The 25,098-nt window shown below is 59.7% G+C and overlaps 1 protein-coding gene across 3 annotated transcripts in view; it reads right to left on the bottom strand.

Moving 5' to 3' along the window:
• NACC2 (NACC family member 2) overlaps window positions 1-24,022 on the bottom strand; it is a 62,802-nt gene extending 38,780 nt beyond the window's left edge. For 2 of the 3 annotated variants that reach the window (XM_037127690.2, XM_037127691.2), the window contains exon 1: window positions 23,535-24,022. The gene's annotated coding sequence lies outside the window, so the exon portion shown is untranslated. The remainder of the gene's footprint in view (window positions 1-23,534) is intronic. The other variant, XM_037127687.2, reaches the window with a different exon arrangement.
• Between the last annotated feature and the right edge of the window lie 1,076 nt (window positions 24,023-25,098).

Raw genomic sequence — 25,098 nt, 5'->3', positions numbered from 1 at the left:
AAGGCGCCGCTTCTCACATTTAAAGGGCCAGAACAGACCAAAAATGTCGCAAGAAGATCTCAAAGCCCCAGAGCCCATAGATCTAAGCGATGAAGAAATAGCAAAACTCTCAGACGCACAGTTTAAAACACTGGTCATCAGGATCCTCACAGAACTGGTTGATTATACCGACAAATTAGACAAATATATGAAGGCGAAACTAATTGAAATGAATGGAATTGCACAGGACACCAATAGCAATGAAAAGGAAACTGGGACTCAAATCAATGGAGTGGACCAGAAGAAAGCAAATAATGGCCAAACAGAAAAGAGTCAAGAAGCAAGAATTCAAAGAAATGAGGAGAGTCTTAGGAACCTCCAGGACATCTTTAAATGCTCCAACATCCGAATTATAGGGGTACCAGAAGGGGGAAAGGCACAGCCACCAGTGGAAAACTTATTTGAACAAATAATAAAGGAGAATTTCCCCTATCTGGCAAAGGAAATAGACTTCCAGGAAATCCAGGAAGCTCAGAGAGTCCCAAAGAAGTTGGACCCAAGAAGGAACACACCAAGGCACATCATCATTACATTAGCCAAAATTAAAATGAAGGAGAAAATCCTAGAAGCAGCAAGAGCTAAGGGGACAGTCACCTACAAAGGAATCCCCATCAGACTGTCAGCTGATTTCTCAAAAGAGACCTTAGAGGCAAGAAGGGGCTGGAAAGAGGTATTCCAAGTCATGAAATCCAAAGACCTACAACCAAGATTGCTCTATCCAGCAAAACTTTCATTTAGAATGGAAGGACAGATAAAGTGCTTCTCAGATAAGACCAAATTCAAGTTCATCATCACCAAGCCCTTATTATATGAAATGTTAAAGGGACTTACCTAAGAAAAAGAAGTTAAAGAAACATGAACAGTGAAAGGACAACAAACTCACAGTTATTAACAACCACACCTAAAACAAAAGCAAACTAAAAGGACAGCTAGATCAGGAGTGGAAACATAGAAATGAAGATCTCAAGGAGGGTTAGCAACAGGGGAGTGGGAGGGGGAGAAGGTACAGAAAATAAGTAGCATAGACAGTAGATAGAAAATAGTTGGGGGGGCAAGAATAGCATGGGAAATATAGAATCTAAAGGACTTGAGACACATGATCATAAACTAAAGGGGGGGTAATGGTGGGGATGAGGGGGTAGGGTGGAGGGGAATGAAAGGGGGAATAGAACAACTGTAACAGTATAATCAATAAAAAAATTAAAAAAAAAAAAAACAAGTTCTGTAAGACATATAAGCCCACAGAGCAAAATCAAATGTATTTCCATTTGCTTACGATGGACAATCTGAAGGTGAAATTTAGTAAGCAATTCCATGTATAATGACATCAAAAAGCGTAAAATACTTAGAAATACTTTAAGCAAAAGTAGTATAAAACTTATACTTTGAATATGCAAAACTTGTTGAAAGAAACTAAAGATCTAAATAAATAAAAAGACACACAGGTCAAGATGAGAAACCCCCCAAATTTATCTGCAGATTCAATTTAATCCTTATCAAAATCCCAGCGACCCACAAATTTCTGTGCGACCCAGAACAGCCCAAACTCTCCACTAAGGCCGGAGTTGGAGACTCACTCCCCTCCCGATTTCCTCGGCTGCCGAAACCAGGACAGCAGGGTCCTGGGACGAGGGCAGACGGGGGTCGGTGGCACAGAGGTGGGGTCCAGAAGTAAGCCAGGTGCCTGCGGGCAGCCCCTTTCCAACCAGACACTGAGACCACCCACTGGGAACAGAGCACTGCTCTTTCAAAACGCGGCAATGAGCCTGGTGGGCGGGCATCGCGTGCAAGAGACGGAAGCTGGGCTCCGACCTCACACCAGACGCCCAACTCAAAGTACCAGAGACTTAAACTAAGAGCTAGGCTCCGAGGCGGAGTCTTAGCTGTACCGACACCAGACCAAGCAGCCAATGCAGGGAGGCCGGGGAGCCTTCCTCCCCGTGAAAGCCCCCTGCCCGCAGACGGCCCCTCCAGAAGGTGGAGGAGGCACGGAAAGGAGCGTCCACAGATGGCGTTTCTGAACAGAGACTGGCGTCCAGAGCACGCCAAGAGCCCTGACAGCCGGCCTTAAAAGGGATGAGGTACCTGAAGGGACATTTTTCCCAACAGAGGTGCACAAATCACCCACCGGGGCATGCAAATCAACCACAAGGAAGGGCACTTCGAGCCCCCTCCCAAGATTAAAAGCGCCAGATGGAAGAGGTGTCGGTGCAGACCTCGGGCAGCTGCTTTAGAAAACAGCCTGGCGGTTCCTCAGAAGGTTCAACGCAGCCCCCCCCACGGGACCCAGCGCAGACGTCCGTCCACGCAAAAAACGCACGGAATGCCCTGGCTGGCGTAGCTCAGTGGTTTGAGCGTGAGCCTGCGAACCATGTGATCGCGGTTCAACTCCCAGTCAGGGCACATGCCTGGGTTGCAGACCAGTTCCCAGTGGGGGACACATGAGAGGCAACCACACATTGATGTTTCTCTCCCTCTCTTTCTCCTTCCCTTTCCCTCTCTCCGAAAATAAATAAATAAAATATAAAAAATTTAAAAAAAAAACGCACGGAATGTTCACGGCAGCACCACTCACAGGGGCTGGAAAGTGGAGACCACCAAATGGATAAACAAAACCCCCTCTACCCACACTTCGTCCCCCGGACGTCAAAAGGAACGCGGTACCCACTCACGCCTCTCGTGGATGAGCCTCACAGACACGCATCATGCTAAGTGAAAAAGCCAGACGCCGAAGGCCACGTGTTATGTAATTCTATTTATATGGAGCGTCCAGGGCAGCCCGATTACAGAAGCGACATAGGCCAGGGGCTACCTGGAGCACGTGCCGGGGAGCGAAGAAATGGGATGAGGCTGAAAACCACTGACTTGCACACAGTAAAGGCGAACCGTACAGTGTACAAGTTACAGCTCAAAAAAAGTTACTTAAAAAAAAAAATCCAGCTACTTGAAAACGAAATTTTGAAAAATGTTCAAGTGACCCACAAGAAGGCAGGAAAAGAAAACAGAAACAAAATAAACAGCAACCAAAGAACAATAAAAAAATAAAATGACAAACTTAAGTCCTGACACAGCGGTAGCCCCATTAAATGTAAACAGCCTGAACACACTCTGAAGATTACGGTCTTTTATCGCCGCTTCACTGAGCTCTAATTCAGATACCATAAGTGGCACCAACCCCTTTTTTTGGTCAAATAATATTCCTTCGTAGGGATGGACCACTTTATCCATTCGTTCCGTACTATTCACAACTGCATGTGAATCTAGATTTATTTTTAAATATGATGCTTTAAAAGAAGCCATAAAGCATTCACTTCCGATCAAGATGGCGGTGTACACAGCCTTGGGTCTCCTCTGAACAACCAGGACAAAGTCACAACTAAAACGCAAAACAGCAGCCTGTGTTTTATTTCCGAAAAGTGTGAGATTTAATGGCAGAATTCGACCATCATTCCAAACCTGTAACACTTTTGAATGAATAGTTCCTTTCCTTTTCTTAGAAAATAAAAATAAAAGTAAAATAAAATATAGAACCACCACCACTCAGATCCACCAGAAACCGAGCTGAACAGAAGTCTGACGACAACTATGGAATTAGAGAAACCACGTCCACCCAGACACGTAGGAGGGGCGCCGAGGCCGAACCGGCTGGTCCCACACCCACGTGTGGTGGATAAACACTCCGGACGGATATCTCGGGAGCGAGGAGTCCTAGCCCCACACCAGGCCCCCCAGCCCAGGGGTCCAGTGCCAGGAAGAAAAGTCCCCACAACTTCTGGCTACAAAAACCAGAGGGGATTGAGTCGGTGGAAGAAACTTCTGGAGCCCCAAGCAGTTCCTCTTCGAGGACCCACACACGACTCACCCACTCAGACTCCCTCCTCTGGGCTCCAGCAGCAGCGTGGCAGCTTGAGGGGCACCAGTGGCAGCGGGGGAGGCTGAGGTGTCTGGTGTCAAGGGCGGCAGAGGCTGTTGTCCCTTTTCTGGGCCCTCCCCGCAGAGCTGACTGGCAGACTGGTATTGTATCTAAGATTCCAACAACCTGAATAACACTGTTTGACCCACCCTGGAGATTCCCGGAGACGGGCCCCACCCAACTCACAGGCCCACCCAAGCCGCTTTTCCATATGAATGGCTGGTCTTGGCTCCCGCTGCACGACTTCCTACATCTTCTCCATCAAGCACAGCCGGCCTCCCTGAGCCCCAGGCCCAGCAGGGCAGCAGCCAGCCCAGATTCACAGCTTGGCTTCCCCGGGAATCTCCAAGCCCAGCACAAGGAGCAGCCATCTCAGATTGCTCTGTAGCTCAGGCAGGAGGCCCCGGGCAGAACACAGGTGGGGGCTGACTTTGGCCTGTGTCACCCAGGAAACCCCAGGGCCAGCGCACCCACAGAACAGCTACAGACCATGTCGGAGCACCACCACCCTGCCCCTGCACAGCTGATCCTCCCCGGAGGGCAGAGGCTGGTGGTCAGTGGTCACAGCTGACTGGCCTGGGTATATCCCTCCCACTGACCTGCCAACAGCAACCAGGGCTCAACTGCAAGAGGAGGGTGTATTTACTCAGCCCACACGAAGGGCACATGCACCCTGAGGACCCAGCTTGGGTGACGGGGGAGGCTGTGCCACTGGACCCCACAGGACACCTACATTGGGCCACACCACCAAGACCGGGAGTCAAACCAGCTGTACTTAATACACAGACACACAGGGAGGCTGGCAAAATGAGGGGACAAAGAAACATGGCCCAAATGACAGAACAGAGTAAAACTACAGAAAAAGAGCTAAACAAAAGAGCAATCCATCAGACTCAGAGTTCAACACACTGGTGGTCAGGATGCTCGAGGAACTCAGTGGGGACCTCAGCAGCATAGAAAAGACCCAGCCAGGGATGAAGGACACACTAACTGAAATAAAGAACAATTCACAGGGAAACATCAGTAGAGTGGTGAAGCCAAGAATCGAATCAACGATTTGGAGCACAAGGAAGCAAACCACCATGCAGAACAACAAGAAGAAAAAAGAATCCAAACAAAATGAGGGCAATATAAACAGTTTGGGGACAACTGTAGGTGTTCCAAAACTTACTTCACAGGGTGCCAGGAGAAGAGAACGAGCAAGAAATTGGAAATCTATTTCAAAAAACAATGAAAGAAAACTTCCCTAACTTGGTGAAGGAGATAGACATGCAAGTCCAGGAAGCACAGAGTCTCAAACAGTAAGGATGCAAAGGGGCTCCACCAAGAGGCATCCTAGTTAAAATGCCGCAGGTTAAAGATAAAGAGACGGGAGGGGCTGTGGGGAGAATGGGTGCGAGGTGAGGGGATTAGAAAGCCATGGGGATGCAAATGCGGAGTAGGAACTGGAGTAGCCAAAGAATTTATACCCTGACCCAAGGACTTGGACAAGGCTGGAGAACAGCCTGAGGGAGCAGGAGGTGCTGGGTGGAGCGGAGCAAAGGGGGTTAAAATCAGGACAACTGCAGGAGCATAATCAAAAGAAACAGAATTTTTACAAAGTAAAAAAAAATTTTTAAAAAGCATGAAGCAACCATGTGGCTCTGCGGTGTGGCAACTTGAAATACCCAAAATCCTTGTTCACCGTGACACCCTACACTAATGCTAAATTATGGTAATTTATTGAGAATGTTTAGGTAGCCAGACGATTTGGAAGTTTCGGCATCAAAACAGCTGATCTATGAACAGAGCTTTAGGACGAACTCTGGCTTTGGGCGACACCCATCACGAGCCACACTCTGGATGCGGCTCCCAGGACCGAGGGCCCCCGTCGGCTGCGCTCTGGGTCTGCCCAACGCACTGAGACGTCTGTGTGAGCCAAGCAGGTCTCGGGCAGTCCCGTCGGACAGAAGCCAGGCTCGGAAGTTCGAAAGGCATGACTGACCAAGCAGGGGCAGCACAAGGCCCCGCGGTGGCCGGGAGTTGTGACTTCAGATCACAGCGCCATGACCCTGCAGCAGCAGGGGTATGGACCGTGCGTGGCGACTCACCCACAGGTTTTTAAAAAATGTGTATCGGTCCGGTGCTCTGTTCTCCTTCTGTCTATTTTTCTTTAAATATTTATTTACTTTTAGAGAGAGGATGGGAGGGAGACAGAGAGGGAGAGAAACATCAATGTACAAGGGATAAAGCGACCAGTTGCCTCACCCCAGCTGGGGACCTGGCCTGCAACCCAGGCATGTGCCCTGACTGGGAATCAAACCAGCAACCTTTTGGTCCACTGGCCGGCGCTCACTCCACTGAGCCACACCAGCCGGGGCGTGATTTTCTCAATAACCCTCTTTTCTCTAGCTCACTTCGTTGCGAGAGTACAGGATGTAATGCATACGATGTACAAAACGCAGTTAACTGGCAGTTTACGCTATTGGTGAGGCTTCCAGTCCACAGTGGGCTGTTGGTAGTGAAGTTTGGGGAAACCACAGGTTGGGCATAAATTTTCAACAGCACATGGGTCAGTGCCCCGAACCCCCACATTGTTCAAGGGCCAACCGCGTGTAAAGAAGTATGTTTCTGGCCCTGGCGGTGTAGCTCAGGGGATTGAGCACGGGCCTGCGAACCAGAGGATTGCCGTTCAATTCCCAGTCAGGGCACATGCCTGGGTTGCAGGCCAGTTCCCAGCAGGGGGACGCACAAAAAGGCAACCGGATGTTTCTCTCCCTCTCTCCTTCCCCTCTAAAGATAAATAAATAAATAAAATCTAAAAAAAAAAAAAAAGAAGTGTGTTTCTTTGATCACGGGAAGAGGGGGCATTTTGTTTCAAGTGAGAAGTGGCTGTTCTGGGCGAAAGCAGACGCGAAGCCCTCCAGTGGTGGCTCCGGAAACCAGGGGCTGCGGGCGGGGACCGCAGTAAGAAACCCTCTTCCCTCGGCTTACAACGCCCGAACAGAAGCCCCCAAGTGTCGCAGTCCGGGCGGAATCTAACTTTTAAACAACTTTTATTGATTTTGGAGAGCGCGGGAGGGAGAAACGCCGACTTGTTGCCCTGCTGGTCTGGACGTTCCCGGTCGGTTCTCCTGGGTTCCCTGACCGGGGACTGAACCTGCGGCCTTGCAGCTTTCAGGACGACACTCCGCCCCACTGAACCACCTGGCCAGGGCCTAAAATCTGCTCGTGGGCTTATTCATATGGTAATTGTTAAAGGTGGGTCTCCCGTAACTGGAGCCCAGTGTCCGTCCTGCGAGCCGGCCCTTCTGCGGGCACCCTAGGGCTCCCTGGGCCCCTGCCACTGGCCCCAAGTCTCCCAGAGTGACCGTCCGGCGTTGCACTGGCTGCCACCTCCCAGACTTTGACTTTTCCTTAAAGTTCCTCACCCCGAGGCAGCTAAACTTCCCCACAAAGCATCACCGGTTTCTAAGATTACTTAAAACACTCCGCTGTCCCTCCAAGTAGCGTCCGGCCGGGCGAAAACCACTCACTGTCCTGCTTATCGAACGTCCACATCTCCTCTGATCCCGACGGCGAGGAAAGCCACGGGCCTGGACTGCCCGCACCCGCTGTCTGGGTTTCCTGGAGCGCCTGCCGTCCACCACCAACGCTCCTTTCCAGCCTGCCATTCCCAGCTGCGTGCCTCTGCGCCGTCCGCGCTCCCGACTCCGTGCTGGGCTGTGCCCAGGAGGCAGAACAGAGCCCGGAGCCAGCCTTCGGGAGTCGAGCCTGCACCTGGTGTGACTCACGGGACCTCGGCTGTCACAGGGTCCTGTGCAGGCACTCCAGACCAGTGTCGGTCCTCACTCTGGGGACACAGCGGTCACGCCCTCACCCAGAGTTCTGGGTGACACCCATGCAGCCCTCCAGGCTGGCCCGGTCAGCTTCCATGTGAAATAACCAAGGCCATGGGGTCATCAGCAGGGGGCTGCTGCTCCCTGGGGGTAGGAGGGGCCGTCGCCTGGAGGCCCACCAGGCCATGGGCTGCTGGCCAAGGCCCGCACTGCGGGCAGTGAGGGAAGCACCAGTCAGGGAGACCTGACTGTGGGGGTGGGTCCTGGAATCCCCGGGAGCCTCCCGCTCCCTTCTCAGTTCGTCTCCAGTCGCCCACGGACACTGGCTCTGGCGAGCCACGCAGAGCCTTCCGAGGGGCCTCAGGCTGCAGCAGCACAGACCGGTGGCGTCCCTGGACTTCCATGGGCAAGTGATTGATATACAGCTGTGCCCTGGGAACCTGGCCTCTTCTGCGCTGCCACGGACAGCGGGCTGTGCAGCCAAGAGCCTGGCGCACCTCGCAGCGGCGCCCGGATGTGACCTCTGGAGCCGGATATGACCTGTGCTTCCTTGAGAGGGGCCCCAAGGGCAGCAGATCAGCCCCCCAGCTCCGGTGCCCACGGCCCAGGGCCCCTCCTGCTGGGACAGGGAATTGGATGGAATACAATGGAACCTGGTTCTTAAAACCTTTTTTGGAGATTATTTATGATCACAGAGGGATCCTGCTAAGAACAATGACCAAAAACCTGCCAAGCCCTGGCCAGTGTGGCTCTGTGGGTGGGAATGTCTCCCTGTAACTGAAGGGTTGGGGGCTCCACCCTGGGTCTGGGCACGTGCCGGAAGCAGCCAATCAAGGCTCCCTTGGTGCATCATTGTTCCTCTCTCCCCCTTCCTCTCCCTCTCAAAGCAATGAAAGAATGTCCTCGGGTAAGGATTAAAAAAACACCAATACAGCAAGGGGTGACTGACTGTGTCCTTCCTGAGCCTTGTTGTGGCCGTGGTCTAGCAGGCAGCCAGGGCCGTCTTATCCCTGTCTGATTCGCTATCTGGTGTGATTCCATCTGAGACTGGGGACGGGTGAACTCTTGGATCGGTGCCCCACAGAGCCCTGAGGGCATGGCTTCCTGTCCTGTGGGGAGTTGGGCAACTCTGCAGCTAACGGACAGCCCAGTCCCGCATTCTTCCCTCAAGGACTAAAACCCTCAACTCAGTTCCTGAAACACTCTGAGCCTGTGCTCCCGCCACCCCGTGGAATGTCCGTGAAAAAGAAAAGCCTGACACCTGGTACAACCTGGACAGACCCCGAGGACACCGTGCTGAGTGAAAGGACACCGGAGGACGTGTATCTGTGGTCCAGCTCACACACGGCCCCTGCAGGAGGCAGACCCACAGAGACAGGGAGTCCACGGTGGGGTCTCACGGGGACCAAGCATCTCTGTGAGAGGAGGACGGTCCTGGAGAGGATGGTGGCGGCAGCTGCACAGCAGTGTGACTGTCCCTAATGCCCCTGAGCCGTGTGTGCTCCAAGACGGGGTGGGGATGGTCAGTGCTCCGTGGCGTGTTTTACCACAGTTCCGACCTTAAATCAGACCTACTCGGGAAAGGCACAAGAGTCCAGCTTCGAGGACAGAAGAGGAATGTGAGCCTCGGCAGAAATACTCCAACAGCACAGACACAGCCCCAAAGCCAGGAAGGAACCGCTGCCGGGGGCAGTCCATTCACACCAAGAATCCACAAGCCCCTTACTCACAGGGAGGGGCGCTGGAGGGCGGGAGCTCTCGAGACCCCTGGAGAGCAAAGGACGGACGTGTGTCCAGCAAAGCCAGAGAATTCTACCAGTGGGGAAACTGAACCCTCAGAAGGGACCGTCCAAAGACGAGAGCCGGAGGAAAGGCGGGCAGGACAGGCCACCGGAGTGCAGTTCCCCGCAGCTGCTCACCCTTCCCGGTGCGGGGAAGGGGGGTGCTCAGGAGAGCCCCCAAGTGACAGCCCACGGGCCCAGCACAACAGGTTAGGCATAGAACGTGGGCGAGTCCCCATGGAACCCCCGCCAAGGGCCTTCCACAGCGACTCACCCCTGGACACACCCGCCAGCCACAGCGCCCAGCAAAGGGGGCCCCGCCCATTCACACAAAACGCAAAAACAACTCCCCGGGCAACTAGAAGTTACACTGGGGGCGGGGGGAGTCACACCTTGACCCTGACCTGACCTTCACCCCGGTCTCCTAGGTGCACTGGCTGCATCAGAGGGGAGGAAGCCCTGTACTCAGGCTCTGTCCTTCTCCGCCCGCCTGGCTGAGGGCCCTCGAAGTCCACGCCCACTCACTCGGAAACAAAGGTGGGAGAAGGCCTCCGGGGAACCCAGCCGTGGAGCTGGACCCCCGCTGCATTTCGTCACACAGGGGTGCTTTTCAAAGAAGCTCATTGAGTAAATAACATTCCCCCATTAATGACTTTTTATCACAAAATGTTCAGGTCTGTATCTCGGCAATCCGTTCACCCATTTGCAACAACAGTGCTGGGGGCGGGGCCCAGCCACACCCCACTCGCAGGCAGCAGCCGGGTCGCCCTGGACCCTCACTGCCGTCAGCCTTGTGCCCCCAAACCTCAGTCCCTCCAGCCCCTGGACTGTGTCCACGAGAAGAGCAGACACGTACTGCAGGGTCCCCTAAGAGTCCCAGGCCCCGTTTCAATGGCCTGGAGCCCTGCGTTCTCCAGAGCCATTTCTGTCTCTCCCGAGTCTCACCGAGCCCGGCCCGCCAGCCCGGGGCCTGGTACCTGCACGGTGACAGCAGACGCGAGGCCCCCTTGTCCACAGGCAGGCCACAGACTGACTCAGGCACACGAGCCGGAGACCAGCAGTCCTGGTGCTGGGGCCACAGCGTCCCCACCCCTGGCGCTCGTCCACCCTCCCCGAGTCCCTGGGAGCAGCAGGGAAGCTGGGGACAGCTGGGGGTCCTTAGGATCACTGGTCCCGCAGCCCAGAGAGCCAGGTGCCACCATCACTGTGGCCCCTCTCCGACTGCCTGACGGCTCCCGTGGGAACGCTGAGGGTAAATACGTTAATTTGACTTCAATCACGGCTTTTTAAAGCAGAGCGCACTCTCCTGAGCTCAGGGACACCTGGGAACGACACACGCATGGCTGAGCATCCACCCCGGGCCAGGGGCACAGAGCACAGGGGGCGCGGCGAGGGGGCTGCATGGGGGAACGAAGGCAGGGAAGCCGGCTGCCGGCTCCCCAAACCACAGCTGCCTAGGCGGCCGGAACCTCAGGAGGCTGGGCCCCACGGGATCGGCCCGCGTGTCACCCCGGCTTCTGGGCAGGTGACGCTCCCTCAGTCCGGGCTGGACCTCAGGGGCAGCAGGTGGAGGGGCCTGCATCCAGGTCGCCCTCGACTCCCCCCGGGCCCACCTTCTTTGTCTGTGGTCGGACTGGAAAGATGGAGGAGTATGGGGAGGGGCGGGGGTCCGGACCCACTCACAGGACACCCAGGGCTGTGGACAACCCCCACCCTATTGCCCCGTGGGGTTCTCTGCAGGGGCCCCGCGTGGCCAGTACCCACAGTATGTCAGCCACTGCAGTGGGGTCTTAAAGACTCCCCATCAGCCCAGACACCACCCCCAGACAAGACAGCACAGAATTTAGCCCAGACGGGGCACCGAGAGGGGCCCTTGATTATCTTCCTGGGGGCGGGGGGGAGCAGGTGGCAAGGGTCCTCCCCAGACAGAGAGCATGGGAGGGGCGCCAGCGAGACAGACCCCGAACAGGAGGCCCGAACAGCAGGCAGCACCCGGCCTCCCTCCCACACAGCGCACTTTGGGGCCACCCGGCCGGAGTCGGCGAGCGATCCGCAAAACGAGTCTGTCTGCAGAGGCGCAGGCGGCCGACCCATTAAATTCGGAAGTGGCCACGCCGCTGGACTGGACTGCTCGTCTGGGGGGCCGGGGTGGGGACAGCACTGCTGGCCCCAGGCCTCCGGGGAGGTCTCGAGGGGCTCTCTAAGGCCCTGTGTCCACGGCAGCCTGGCTGGGCGGGAGCCAATGAGCCGGGGGCAGGCCTGGGGCAGCCTAGGGTGGCCAGCACCCCCGGCCACATTCCCTCCAGGAGGTGTGGGGACGGTTGACCCTCAGAGGGCTGCTCGAGTGAATGGAGGTGGCAGGGGCGTTGAGCTCCGATGCCACAGCCCCCAGTCAAGGACATCAAGTAATCTTAGGGAACAGAAACAGCATGTTTATTACCGGGGTCATAAACCCCCAGCTGGAACTGACCAGGGACACGAGAGAGGGTTCCCAGGAACCAAGACGGCTGCCGTGGGGCCTGCCAGGGCCTCAGCCACTGGAAACCCAGAGGGAAAGGGCAGTGGGGCGAGCAGGGACACAGGCCGCCACTCCCCAGGGGCTCTGAGCAGAGGAGGAGGCAGGGGCAGGGGTCGGAATGTGAACTCGACCTGGTTAACCAACCACCCGCATGTCTCACTGTCCCGGCCCCCGGCCGAGGCCAGCTCGGGCGCCAGCGCTGGCACCTCCACCACCAGCACCTGTGCTTGGGTGCCGCTGTCCCTGCCCGGCTTCCGCCACCACTGCTTCGGGCTCTAACGAACACTCTCCTGAGGTTTCCTGGAAATCAGCGACTGTAATGTGATCACAGCTGCCGGGGCGCGGAGCAAGCCTGCTTGGTGCCTCCACTCAGTTGTAATTATTACGAAAGCTCGGTAAGGACCCAGTGAGGAGGAACCGAAACCCTGAGGGCCCTAGGAGGGGCGGGCACTCGGCTGCTGTGCCCTCCCCACCGCGCCCCGGATGCACCGCCCTCCCTGCAGGTCCCAGGGTTCTGCCCACCTGGATGCAACTGGCCCAGGTAAGCGGGCCGTGCCAGGTGAGGGGGCAGGGCAGGGGGCAGCTGGTAGCCAGGACTGCCCCGGGTACCTGCTGCCTGTGCCCACCTGGGGCAGCGCCGTGGAACCCCAATAAAGCCACTGTTCTGAGACCCAGGCCCAAAGGGAGGGTACCAGACACTCCCCAGAGACCCCAGGTCCTGGCTCACCAGGAAACCAGACTGTGATCACCCAGCAGTGAGGCAGGGGTGGGGGGAACTTCTCTTGGGGTGCAGGGGTTGATGAGAGAGGGCAGCCCGCGGTGCCCTCCCAAGCCTCTGTCTTGTGGCCTCCAGCCACTGGCAGGACGTCCTGGACATGAGTGCCCATGAGGCCAACTGACTCCCCGGGGAGTCCTTGGGGTGCCCTCACCTGTAAAGTGCCAGGCACAGCCCTCAGAGTCGCCAAAGAGAACAAAAGATGGAGCCAAGGTGAGCACTGGCCGCCGGGCAGCACCTTCCCTGCCAGCACCCCAACCCCACTCCCGGCCCCTCAGGCCCCACAGCCAGGCCGGAGCTGCCCACAGCACCATGGTCCTGCAGCGGCTCCCACAGGGCCCTGTTCTGTGCACCCCGAGTGCCCACAACGGGGGGGGGGGACTAGCAGGCAGCCATGACAGTCCCCCCAGGTGATCCTGACCCCGGGCATCATTTGCTTCCCTCCTTCTCCAAGACGACCTCATCCGCAAGCGCCTGGTGTTATTTTGCTAATTTCGACCCCACGTGGGGCCTCCTCCCTTTGGAGCCAGAGGAGGGCCGTGTGCTTTGTGACGCTGTGACTTCCGTTCCATCAGACCCACAGGGTGACACCCCTACCCCGATGGACAGCCCCAAGTGGGCAGCAGCCCCCATGGCACTGAGCTGGAAGTTTCACGCCCTTCCCGGCCCCCAAAGGAGAGGAAACCCAGCCAGGAAATCAGAGGGCCGGGGCCCAACCGGAGGTCAGGGGACATGGGACATCTCGTGCTCAGGGAGAGGGCGCTGCTGTTCCTTCCAACCCTGGGAGCGTTGAGACGGAGGAGGAGACACTGAGGGGAGGGGACAGGCCGGGCGAGCAATCTGTCCTTCACTCCTGGGCCAGGTTGGCCAGGGTCTCCCCCAAAAGTCACGTCCACCTGGCACCTCAGAATGTGACCTTACGTGAAACTGGGGTCTCTGTGATGTAGTCAAATTAGGATGAGGTTGCATTTGATGAGGTTGCATAGGATGAGGTTGCATTTGGTGTAGGGTAACCTCTAAATCCAACAACTGGTGTCCTTCTGAGAGGAGGGGGCCCGTCCCAGGCGCGATGTGGCCACGAGCCAAGGACCAGGAGGCCAGCAGGCACCGAACCCTAGAGCCTGGGGAGGGAGCAGGGTCCCGGACACCCTGACTGGGGACGGTGGCCCTCAGCGCCAGCAGAGCTCGGATTTCTGCTTTGAGACCTTCCAGACTGTCATTTCCCCGCTGCCGCCGGCAGCCCTGGGGCACACACAGCCCCCGCCTCACCGGCCCCTGCCCAGACCTTGACTCCGGGCTCCGCAGGTACAGGACCCACCGGCTTTGGACGGATCTGCTCAGACCTGGACAACATCCACCAAGAACCAGGATGGCCCGGAGCAGCCCCGGGTCCAGGGAGGAGCACGAGGAACCAGCCAGGGAGGCCACCACTCTACTGACCCTGCCTCTCCCCCAACTGGTCACCAGCAGGAGAGGATGCCAGGCTGGGGGACACCTACTCACTGCCTACTTCATCCTCAGCACACGGCCCCAGAGCCCATAGGAAGAGGGGTGAGGGGCTCCGGGCACCGAGGGGCACAGCCGCTGACCAGCCAGGATAAGACCCGCCTTCCCGGAGCCGCGGTTCTGAGAGACCCCAACATCACGCGTTCCGGTGCCCTGTCACTCACCACTCAACGCTCCCAGGCCTGAGGCCAAACCCTTCCACACCCACCAGGCCCTGGGTGGCCCACCCGTCCTCTCCCCCCCATGCCTCTCCCTGCCCCCGCACCGAGTCCCTGCCCGCCCTTGCCGTGACCCCAGGCCTGCGGGCAGGGGGTTGTTTAGGAAACACAGGCATCAGACGAAAACTCTCGTGGAGTGACTGAACGCAGAATCTGAGCAGGACAGTCAGAGACCGGACCAGGGGCCTTCTCTAAGGCTGTCCTGGACTCCAGGGTCAAGGTCACAAGAGCCAGAGAAAGCTCCACAGGATGTTCCAGACTGAAGCTGTGTAAGAGACACAGGACTTGAACCCAACTGGCCGTTAGGCGCAACACGAGACATTAACGGCTGGGCCTGCCTGTCCAGGAGGCCACCTTCGGGGACCTGGGGTTGGAGAGAACTGTCACCGTGGCCCCCCCAAGGAGGGGTGCCTCCCCCTGGGGAACACCTGCCTCTGGGGTCCAACCCAATCTGGGGCCAGACATCTGAACACCTTCAGAAGCGGGTCTGTGAACAAGACCGGGGACCCTCCACGGGACGCTGGGCTTGGGCAGCAGAAGCTGGCCCTGTTCCCCCTCAGAAGAAGCCCACCCCTGCCCATCCTCCTGACACCCAGAACCCCCCCGGTGCTGGTGGGGGGCTTTCCATTCTGGGTGGTCAGGGGGCTGAGAAGCCGCCCGCGGCCAGATCCCCGCCCCACCGGGCCTGGACCCTGCTGGCCTGCCCAGTGCCCAGCCCACCACGGCCCCAGGAGCACGACACCTCCACTCCCAGGTCGGGGCTCGTCTGAGCCCCGAAAATGGCACAACTCCTCGCACCCCCACGGCTGCTTGGACGCAGTGGTCTGTCCTGGGGACCCACCTCTTCCTGCTGGACAGAGCTCTACTCTGTCTTCCCTCTGCCCAATTTGTTATGTTCCCCAAATTTCACACCACTTTTCGCAGGAAGGGGGCCCGAGGGCCGTGAGGCTGGAGCCTGTGGTGCCGCCCGGGTCAGCACCGGCCAGGCCCGGCCCCAGGGGCTCCATGGCGACCGCACACTGCTCCCCTCCAGAAGCCCTCCCGTGACACGGAGGAACGGGCTGAACAAACTGGGTTACGGCGATTAACACAAATTCTGTCCCCGAACTTACATAACCACAGACACAGCCTCAGGAAGAGCCTCCTCCATCCCTGGCCCCGTTTTCTGCCCTGCACCCCAGCTCTGCTCCGGAAAGCGGAGCTCCCCCTAGACCTCCCGGCCGCACGGCCCTTCTCACCCGGCCCCACGCCCCCCGGCCGTGCGTCTGGCAGCCCGCCCTTGACGGGGAGCGGAGGGTGGACGAGTGGCTGTCTCAGCGAGGTGAACCCTTGCTTCCCAGACAGCCCCCGTCCAGGCACAAAAGGGACCCCACGTGCCCCCGACCACACTGGGTGACAGGGCCCCCACCACTTAAGTCCACCTGGAACTTGGAACATGACCTTGTCTGGACAGTGTGATTATTTAGGGTTCCCACAATGAGACCCCCCCTGGAGGGAGGGGGCCCCACATCCGGTGACGGCTGTTCTTACAGGAAGAGGGGACCCTGGACACCACACACAGAGGGAGGACGGCCTGTGACACTGGATGTACAGATGGGAGTGACATGTGTACCGGCCAGGGGTGCCAGGACGGACGGCCCTGCCAGGAGTTGGGGGAGGCAGGGGCGCCCCCCCAGAGCCCCAGCAGGAACCAGCCTGGCCCATGCCTCGACTTTGGACCTGTGGCCGCCAGAACCTAGAGAGCAACGTCTGTGGTCCGGGGCCCCGGGTTTACACTCCTCTCCAGCCCTCGGCCCCGATCCTGCCCCACAGCTCAGTGGCTCTATCCCCTCCCATGGGGCAGGGCACATCACTGCCCTCCTGGAGCTGGCAGACCCCACAGCCACCCTTGGACCAGTGGTCACAAAGCGGGGGGCACAGGGAAGGGGGTGCACTCAGCAGGAAAGGGAGAAGTGGGCTGGGTCACAGCGGAAAAGCTGGGGGGGGCCCCTCCTGGCCCTCCAGTGGGGACGCTTGCTTGGAACCCAGGTGACCTTTACAGAGGGGCCACCTGGGGATGATCCCAGGACGCACCCCATTTCCACTTCTGCGTCAGAGCTCCCAGTCGGCTCCCCCACTGCACACACGGGGAAACTGAGGCCCGTGGAGGTCGTGGTGTTCGCCCAGCGTCCTCCAGCAGTTCAGTGAGGGAGGGGCTCACACCACAGGACAGCACCAGCTCCATGCCCTAACCCTGAGAAAGGTCAAGGTCCCGTGCAGGCCCACTGGCCCCCAGAGCCGGGCCGCCTCCTGTCCACACTGCCCCAGAAAGCAGGGCCCCTCCGTCTGCCCCGGACAGGGGCGGCACGAGGAACCAGGCCCCTGGTCACCAACCTGGGCAGTCACAGAGACTTCCACGGGAATGCGGGTGTGCGGCATGAAGGACGCTGGTGGCCGGCACTGGGGTGCCAGCCTTGAGACACACTCGGCTTCTATGCCTGCCAGGTGGACGCCACTCCTGAGAGCCACGTACCCTGCTGTGGGGCCAGGGACGTTTTATGCCAAACTCGGTCTTTGGGGCAGTGGGACTGGGGGTGAGTGGAAGGAATCTCCAAGCTGCTAGACTTCGACTCCCTCCCCCAATTCAGAACCTGCTGGGGGACGCAGGGGCACGGCTCTGGGTAAGAGTAAGAGGAGCAGCGATGCACCCCCTCACCTCCCACCCCGGTCCCCGGTGCTGCCCCAGCCCCAGGAAGCTGCAAAGCCAGGTGTGAAGTCATGTGGAGGCCAGTTTGTGACCTCAGTGTCTTCCTCAGGGGCTGACAAGCAAGTGCTGGGAGCTCCTGAGTCTCCAGCATCACCACCAGAGCGGCCAGTGAAGGCCCACACACACTTGCTGGGTCCCCGCACTGACAAGCAATGTGACCTGGTAGCAGGCCCAGAGGACACTCGGAGGACGCCACGTGGAGCACCCTGCTCTGGAGCCTCCTCTGGGTCCTCCCGTTCCCTGTGTCCCTCCTGAGCCCCTCAGGCAAGGGACGAGGCCCATGTGCAGGGAGGGTGCAGGCTGAGCACTGACAGGGACAGCCGGGGTCACAGCAGCGTGGCAGTGCGGCTTGCCCCATGCCCCCCTCGCATCCTGGGAGAGGGTTTCCAGCAGGCAATTTGCATAATATTCTCTGCAAGTTAATATCAGCCCCTGATAATGATCTCAGCATAGCGTGGAGCTGAGGCGGCTGTTACAACACTAAGTAATCATATTTTAAATTATGTTTCCCTTTATAGAAAGGTGTTGCAAAAACACACAGCCGTGAAATCTGTTGCAGCTCCGCTGCCAACCACCTGACCAGGTTCCCAGCGCCACGGCTGTGGCTACAGCTCCGGGGCCCAACGCCCCAGGCCACCCCGTGACCCCGCCTGCCCCAGCCTCACCCCAGCCGGGGCCAGGGGACCCTTCCCAGCAGGGGCGCTGCTCAGAACCACCCCGGCTCTGGCAACAGTCAAGGGTGAGTCTGTGCAGAGAAGTTCACAGGCACCTACTGCCCGCCGTGCTGGGGTCCCTGCTGCCCCGGCAGTGGGTGAGCAGGGCTCCCCCTTCCCCCAGCCCAGCTTCATGTAGGAGACCCCAGTGTCTACGAGACACATGGGCGACAGTGTCCTGAGAACTCATCTTCAACTCAGAGCTCCCGTCACCCCTTGCCCGTCCTCAGCGCCCTCTCCCCAGGACAGGCCCGCTCATCCTGACTGTGGCTCCCCTGACAGCCTGGGAGACATCCTTGGCAGGTGACCTGGGGGTCACTGGGGTGGGGCAGGGCCCAGGTGGACAGAGCAGGGGGTACCACTCACTGGGAAAGCCAAGGAGGCGGCAGCAGCTGGAAGGGGCAGGCCTACAACTTGGGGCCCCTTCCCCTCAGCGGAGCTGGGACAAAAAATGCCATGGGCTCCCCTCTCATTTCGCTACATTTAGGAGCCGGGCCACCACTCAACCTCTATTTTCTTAAAAGCGTTTTCTTTTTTATTTAAAAAAAAATCCAATTATAGCACAAATCTCTCAGCAGGGGTCAGTGTGGAATAAGAATAGCCGAAGTTAATGGACATGACACAGGCAAGATTAATGCCTGAAGGGTTTGGAAAGTTGTATGATGCAGATTTCATTAACATTTTAATTGTAATGTATCTTTTTAATCTTCTCTCACCCTAATGGCTTTATATCCCAAAAAAAGGAAGAAGAAACTGCTGACAACAACAAAAAGTATCAACTTACGGAATGTAACAAAGGCCTTCGAGCTGCAATGGAAGCTCAATTAAACGAGCAAAACCACGTTAATGTTGCGCTTTTCTAACAGCACCGAAGTCCGGTGCAGCAAAGGCAGTCACTTCTGCCCTCCTGGCACAGGGGCAGGGGCAGGGGCAGGGACAGACGAGGACACCGTCCTGCACAGGTGCAGTCCAGGACCAGGGTGGACAAACGACCCAGAACCACTTCTTTTTGCTCTTGGAGTGCAAGGGGCTTTCTCCAAACAACCAGCAGCCCCCACCCTCCTCCCCACTGGCAGATTCCAGAAAATACCAGCCGTGGGGCAGAATCCCCCTCCTAACTGCAGGGGTGGGCCCGGGGCATCTAGGGGTGCCCCCATAATGAGGGGGGCATTTTGTGGGGCAAGGGCTGGGCCTGTAGACAGGCAGGCATCCTCAAGGAGGGCCCCCCGAGGGCTCTGGACCATATTACGGCCTCCAATTTCCAAAGGCACTGTCTCCAGATGTACACTTAGCCTTGACTACCAAAAGCCTAGATTTTTATTTTCAATCAACAAACACTCCAGGTGCACCAAGCCCATGCCTGCTGCTGTCTGAGCTTTCGCCCCAGATCCAGCTTCCCCCAGTAGCACCCTCTCAGGTCCAGGCTGCCCCGAGGGACCCAGTGGCTGGGCGCAGACACAGCAAGGCTCACTGCTCACCCCAGTGACTATATATGGGCACTTTCAGGCCCCTTTGGTCCCCGCCCCCAGCCCTGCCTGCTTTCCAGGCACTGGGCAGGCCTGGGCGGGGCCCAGGAGCTCCCGGCCCATCCATGGCCATGTGCCCTCCTGGATACCAGGGCCCAGGGCCACGGGGGAGGGGCGGGATTCCTTCAGAGAGACCCATGGGGCCAGAGAAGCCATCTCAGAGAAAAGTATGCTTCCATCCTTCCTGGAGACAGAGAAGCGCCACCCCTTAAAGGGGCCTGCGCCCCTCACTGGCTCCTGCCCCCTTCCTGGTAGGAGGCATCTGGAGAAGGCCTACAGGCCAAACCCATCCTATACAGAGGCCCCAGCCTAGGCCTGCTCACCATCACCCTCTACCAAGTAGCATCAAGGCGCACAGGGCAGGGCTCAGAGAGGGCGAGTTACCCACCCAAGCTCACACAGCCTTGGGCCAGATGTGACCTGGGAGAGATGGCAGAGCTCCCCGTCTGAGCTGCCTCCTTGCTGCTGGCTGGGCCCGTGTCCAGCAGCAGCAGCTGGGGGCAGGGCAGTCCCCAGAGAGCCCAGCTGCCCTCTTGGTTGTCTTTGCGCAGCGTGCTCCAGGTCCTAGGGAGTGATGGTGCCCGCAGCTCGTCGTGGGTACCACCTCTGCTCTGAGGACACCGACCCCAGGCCGCCAGGGAGCTGTGCTCTGCAGTGCATGTCCAGTCACTTCCAGACCACTGTGTGTCCACCCCGTCCCACCCTGCGGAGACCCTAGCCCACAGGGCCCCCACTGGGTTCCCAAACCTGAACGTTAAAGACAAAGGCTAGGCCTCAAAGGAGGAAGCTCAGCTCCCTGTGGGCCAGCAGCTGCAGGTGACAGTGAGGGAACCTGGGGCAGCCCCAGCAGATTTGCGAGTGATCTCATCCAGGGCCAGGCCGGGGAGAGTGAGGACTGGCCGGCCAACAGAGACACAGGCCGCCTAGACAGGCGCTCCCTGCCCAGAGGTGAGCAGCACCAGGGGCGTCCCCCCCACCCTCGGGGGAGCAGCTCGGCCTCCCTCCGGGCACACCCTTGACGGCTCGCCAGGGCCCCGGAACACAGAAGGGGAGAAAAAACCAGGTGGGTGGGACGGGACAGGCACAGTCCTCCTCCCTGGTGGGGCAGGGGGCTGCACAAGTGCCGAAGGCCAGGCTGCTCACCTGGGGGAGGGGAGGGGATGCCAGGAAAAGCACGCCACACTAGAATGTCACACTGGAACGAGGGGAGGGCCTGGCTCCCAGACGGCGCCCAGGCTGGGGTGTGAGAGGCCCGAGCGGGTCAGCTCCGACCGGGACCTGCCACCCCTCGCCAGCCCCCCTCAGGCCCACGGCCCGCCAGGACTTTACAAGCATGGGCTCTGCAGGGGTATCTCCGGGTTGGCGAGCTAGGGGCCCGTTCCTGCCCTGGGATACCCCCCCCCACGCACACACACGACGGCACCACGGGGTTTTGCTCCCCCTCAAAGACCAGGCCTGGAAGCCAGCCCCTGGGGACACTGGCCACAGGAATGAGCCGGGCCAGCTAACACTGCCACCTCTGCCCACTGCCGCTGCAAAGCCTCTGGTTCTCAGGAGAAACGTGCCGGAGAGCGCGGGCACAGGGGCCTGATCTGGGGGGCTCGGGGAGCTGAGCTGACCCTCCCCAGACTGCCCCCCATCCGGGGCCGCTCCTCTGACCCCTAAAGCCCAAAGGGCAGTATTTGGGAAGCAGGAGGGCTGCCAGGAGACTGCGTAGGACTTACTGGCGGGGGGGGGGGGGGGAGGCCCGGGCTGCAGGGGTCCAGTCCTGGGCGCCGACCCCCACTCTGCACTCCAGAGAGCACGGGCCTCCGGGGAGGAGGTGCAGAGTGTGGCGGGGAACATCCTTGGAGGGGTGGACGCCATGGTGCTTACCTCTGCCCCAGGAGGGACCCTGGGCCCACCCCAGCCCATGACACAGCCGTGGCGAGCGGGACCCCAGAGGTACAGGTCCCAGGGGAGCCAGGTTTCGGAGGCCACCGTCTTCACCTCTCACGTGAACAATGTATACTCTTGTCTTGGTTGAAAAACGGAAAGGTTTGAAGGATTCTGTACAAAGTCACCCCCGGGCCACTGGCCAGAGAGGGCCCCTCTCAGTAAGCACACGTCCATAGCCAAGAACCTGGGCGGCCCCGGCACAGACAGGCAGCAGGCTAGCGTTTCAACACCAGCCACCATTCGACGCTGCCCCCTCCTCACATATCCCGCAGGAGACCCTGGGCGGCTGCCCGGGTGAGGGTGCACAGAGCGGCGCGGTGGCTCGGTATCAAACACCACGTCCAGCACCATGCCCTCCCTGGGTGTGACCACTGACAACAGATCTCTGGCCACTGCACTGTGACTGTAGTATCTGGTTCTACTTCTGTGATCCTTCCAGCCGCCTCACGGAGACAGCAGGGTGCCAACCCCTCGGGTCTTGTCTTCTATTTCGTCAGCTCAGGCTGCAGCCGAGGCGCCAACCAACAGCGGAATGCCCCCCGGGGAAATGCCAACAGGCCAGGGGGGCACCCAAGAGCGGCTCGGTGGGCCACGGGAAGGGGGAAGGTGGTCTGCTGGAAGATGGGAGGGTGTGGGCTGCCTGGGACGTGGTTTACTCATCTGTGAAATGGAGCCAACATGGGAAGCTGCCTCTCCCGAGTCCTGCTGACTCTTACTGACGCCCGGCACAGGAGCAGGCCCTGCAGTCCCTCTGTGAGCCTCTGGGCAAACAGAAGGGGGTGGGGAGGGAGACCTGGGGAGAGACCACTGCAGACCACACAGGCGGGCAGGCACAGGAAGCAGGAGGGGGCATGCGGAGGGGGTGGGGCACAGGGTGTGCTCCAAGGTGCTCAGGGCGGTGAGTTGGGGGAGGGCAGGAAGCGTGCTGCCCCGCGCCTCCTCCGTTGGCTCCAGCCCCCCTGGCCAGCCCCCTTCCCAGCCACACACAGGATGGACTCGGCTACAGCGTGCCTGTGCCTGAGGAGGCACTGCTGGGTCCCAATAAGTCCCAAGAAACGCCACTAGAAAAGAGGCGCCAAATGCCCGTGTGGGCACAAACATTTCAGATCTCACGCCCAAAGATGCAGACGGTAATGGGGTGGGGTGGGGGGAGGACCTGGGGGCTGTGGGAATGGCCAGCTCCAGGGGACTGACCCCCTGCACAGCCACAGGTTTACAGGGCAGCAGAGAGAGCTGGCCAGACAGAACTTCTGAGGAGCTCAGGCCGGACAGAACCTGGAGGTGACCTCTGACCTCACGAGTCCCACACCAGTGAAGCGGCTTAGGGCCCCTGGCCTGACCGAGAAGTGTGAGCAGCAAGCTCTGAGCTCACCTCAGAGCTTCCTGAAGAGGGGGCCTGGGCCGCAAAACCTCCTCGCGCAAAGACCGGTTGCGGATGGCAGGTGGAAGCCCCTCCCGACGCAGCTCAGCCCGCGCCCAGGTCCTCCCGAGGCTGGGGGGACTAACATCTTCCCTGCCCAGACTGGGGTCCGTACAAGTGAACCGAAGCAGCGATACCCATGAAGGCGCCCACAGGACCCGAAAGGAAAGGTGCAAGACCCGACTGATGCGCAGCCCGGCGGTCGGCCTCGGACCCCTGCGGGGGAGGGAGGGGGTGCGTCCACCCAGCCCTGGCCCGGAGCCAAACGGGTCCTGGCCTCCCGACCCCCAGGGGATGGGCTCCGTCCACCTAGTCGCAGGGGGGGAGGGGAGGCGAGAGCGGGCAAGGAGTGTCCGGACAAGCCCTGAGGGAGGGAGACGCCCAGGGCTAGGGTCTGCCCGGAGCACGCTGCCCGTGACCCTCCATCGGTGGGACCGGGGTGCGGCTCGGCTCGGGGCGACTCCCCAGGCCCCGGGCCCCGCGGCCACCTCGGCAGGGCAGGCGCGCTGCGCGAACTTGGGCTGCGGGCCGGCGGCGGGCACTGCGGCAGCGCGCGCGGCCGGCACCGCGGAGTTTGGGGAAGTGCGGCGGCGACCCTGGCGGCTGCACCAAGTTGGGCGTACCTGCGGGCGCCCGGCCCGGTCCGGCCTGCGGCAGCGGCGGCCGGCGGCAGGAAGTGTTCCGGCGTCCGCGCGCTCCGCTCACATGGACTTTCTTCGGCCTCGCCCAGCACCGGCCGCACCGCGGGGCGGGGCGCGCGGGGGAGGCGCGGCGGGCCGGTTAAAGGGACAGCGCGCCGGCCGCGCGCGCACACGCTCGTACTCACTACCAGGTGGGCTCCTCCTGGGAGGGGTGTCCCGAGGAGGGAGGCGGAAATGCTGGAGAGGGGGCGGGAATGCTGAGCCGGGGGATTCCGGACGCAGGGGTCCCGGACTCAGTGGGAGGCGGTAGCTCCCCGCCACCCCCGCCTGCTGCGCGCTGCCTTCTCGAGCTCCGAGCGTCCGACCCTGCGCCGGGCACTGGGCCGGGGCCGGATGCGGAAGGGCAGAGGGCCTGGCAGCCGGGCAGATTAGGACAGCGGCACCTACTCGCACTCTCTGGCCATCCGACCCCGGCACGGACCCAGGAAGCCCCCGAGCCACTCCCCCCCACCCCACGCCCGGCCCTGGAACGCCCCTCCCTGCAGCGGCAGCGTTTGCACCGAGCAGCCTTCAGGATGCGCCGCCAAGTGCGGCGGCCGGCCGGAAGGGGTGTGCGGCCTTCGCTGAGGCTGACACCAGGGCGGCCAGGAAAACGAAAATGCGGGAGCGCCCTCGGGCGAACCACGGGGCGCCAGCGGCTCCTGCGCAGGGCAGAAAACCGCGAACTGCAGGGACGCCGCGGGGTCTGCTCTCAGGCCCAGTGTGCTCCGGCCGCACTGGCTCATTACTGAACAGACGTGCCATTTTGAAATAAGTGCGCAGAAATAAAACCGTCAGCACACCCGAAGGGACCCACAAACACCACGCCTTCACCCCTCCCACTTCAGTCGCCTCCACCCCACCCTGGGGCCTGGGGTCAGGACTGGCTGCGGTGGTCCTCCCCGGACAGCCCGGCTCCTTCACCCCCACACTTGCAGGGAAACGGGGTTCGCCCAGGGACAGTGACCCCCAGCATGGAGTCGCTGGGAAGAAGAGGTTACCTGAAGAGCAAGAGGCAGCCCACCCTCCCAGGCCCCATTCTGTGCCCCGTGGGGGTCAGAGGCTAAAGCCCTGCAGGACAGTTAGCCAAGGTCATTCCTAAAACAATTGTCAGAAGCTTGGTCCAAGTATTCCTGTCCCCTGGCTCATCCTAGGTCCTTGACCCTGGTCATAAACAGATCCTCCCCCCCTCAAAGACTCTATGGACACTCCCGAACCCCACTTCAACCTAAACATGGCCACAGTCTCCACTGCCACTTCCAAGCCCTCGGGGCAGACTCCCTCCCAGCTGCAGACGCTGTCAGGTAGCGTGTGTCTTCCTGGCCAACGAGGTACAAGGTGAGACAGGAGGCCACCCACCCCCTGGCCTGCCCTGCAGGGGGGCCAGTGGAGGCCCTGGACCAGGTGGGAGGGAGCCACGCCTGGGCCGGGCAGCTCAGCAGCCCAGGACACCGGACGCTCTTCCACTCAGTTTGTCATCTCAGTAGTGCACACGCCCCTGGGAAAT

The sequence above is a fragment of the Artibeus jamaicensis genome, unplaced genomic scaffold (genome assembly GCF_021234435.1).
Source record: "Artibeus jamaicensis isolate MK-2021 breed Jamaican fruit bat unplaced genomic scaffold, CSHL_Jam_final contig_471, whole genome shotgun sequence".
NCBI lineage: Eukaryota > Metazoa > Chordata > Mammalia > Chiroptera > Phyllostomidae > Artibeus > Artibeus jamaicensis.
This window is presented reverse-complemented; position numbering and strand designations above follow the sequence as displayed.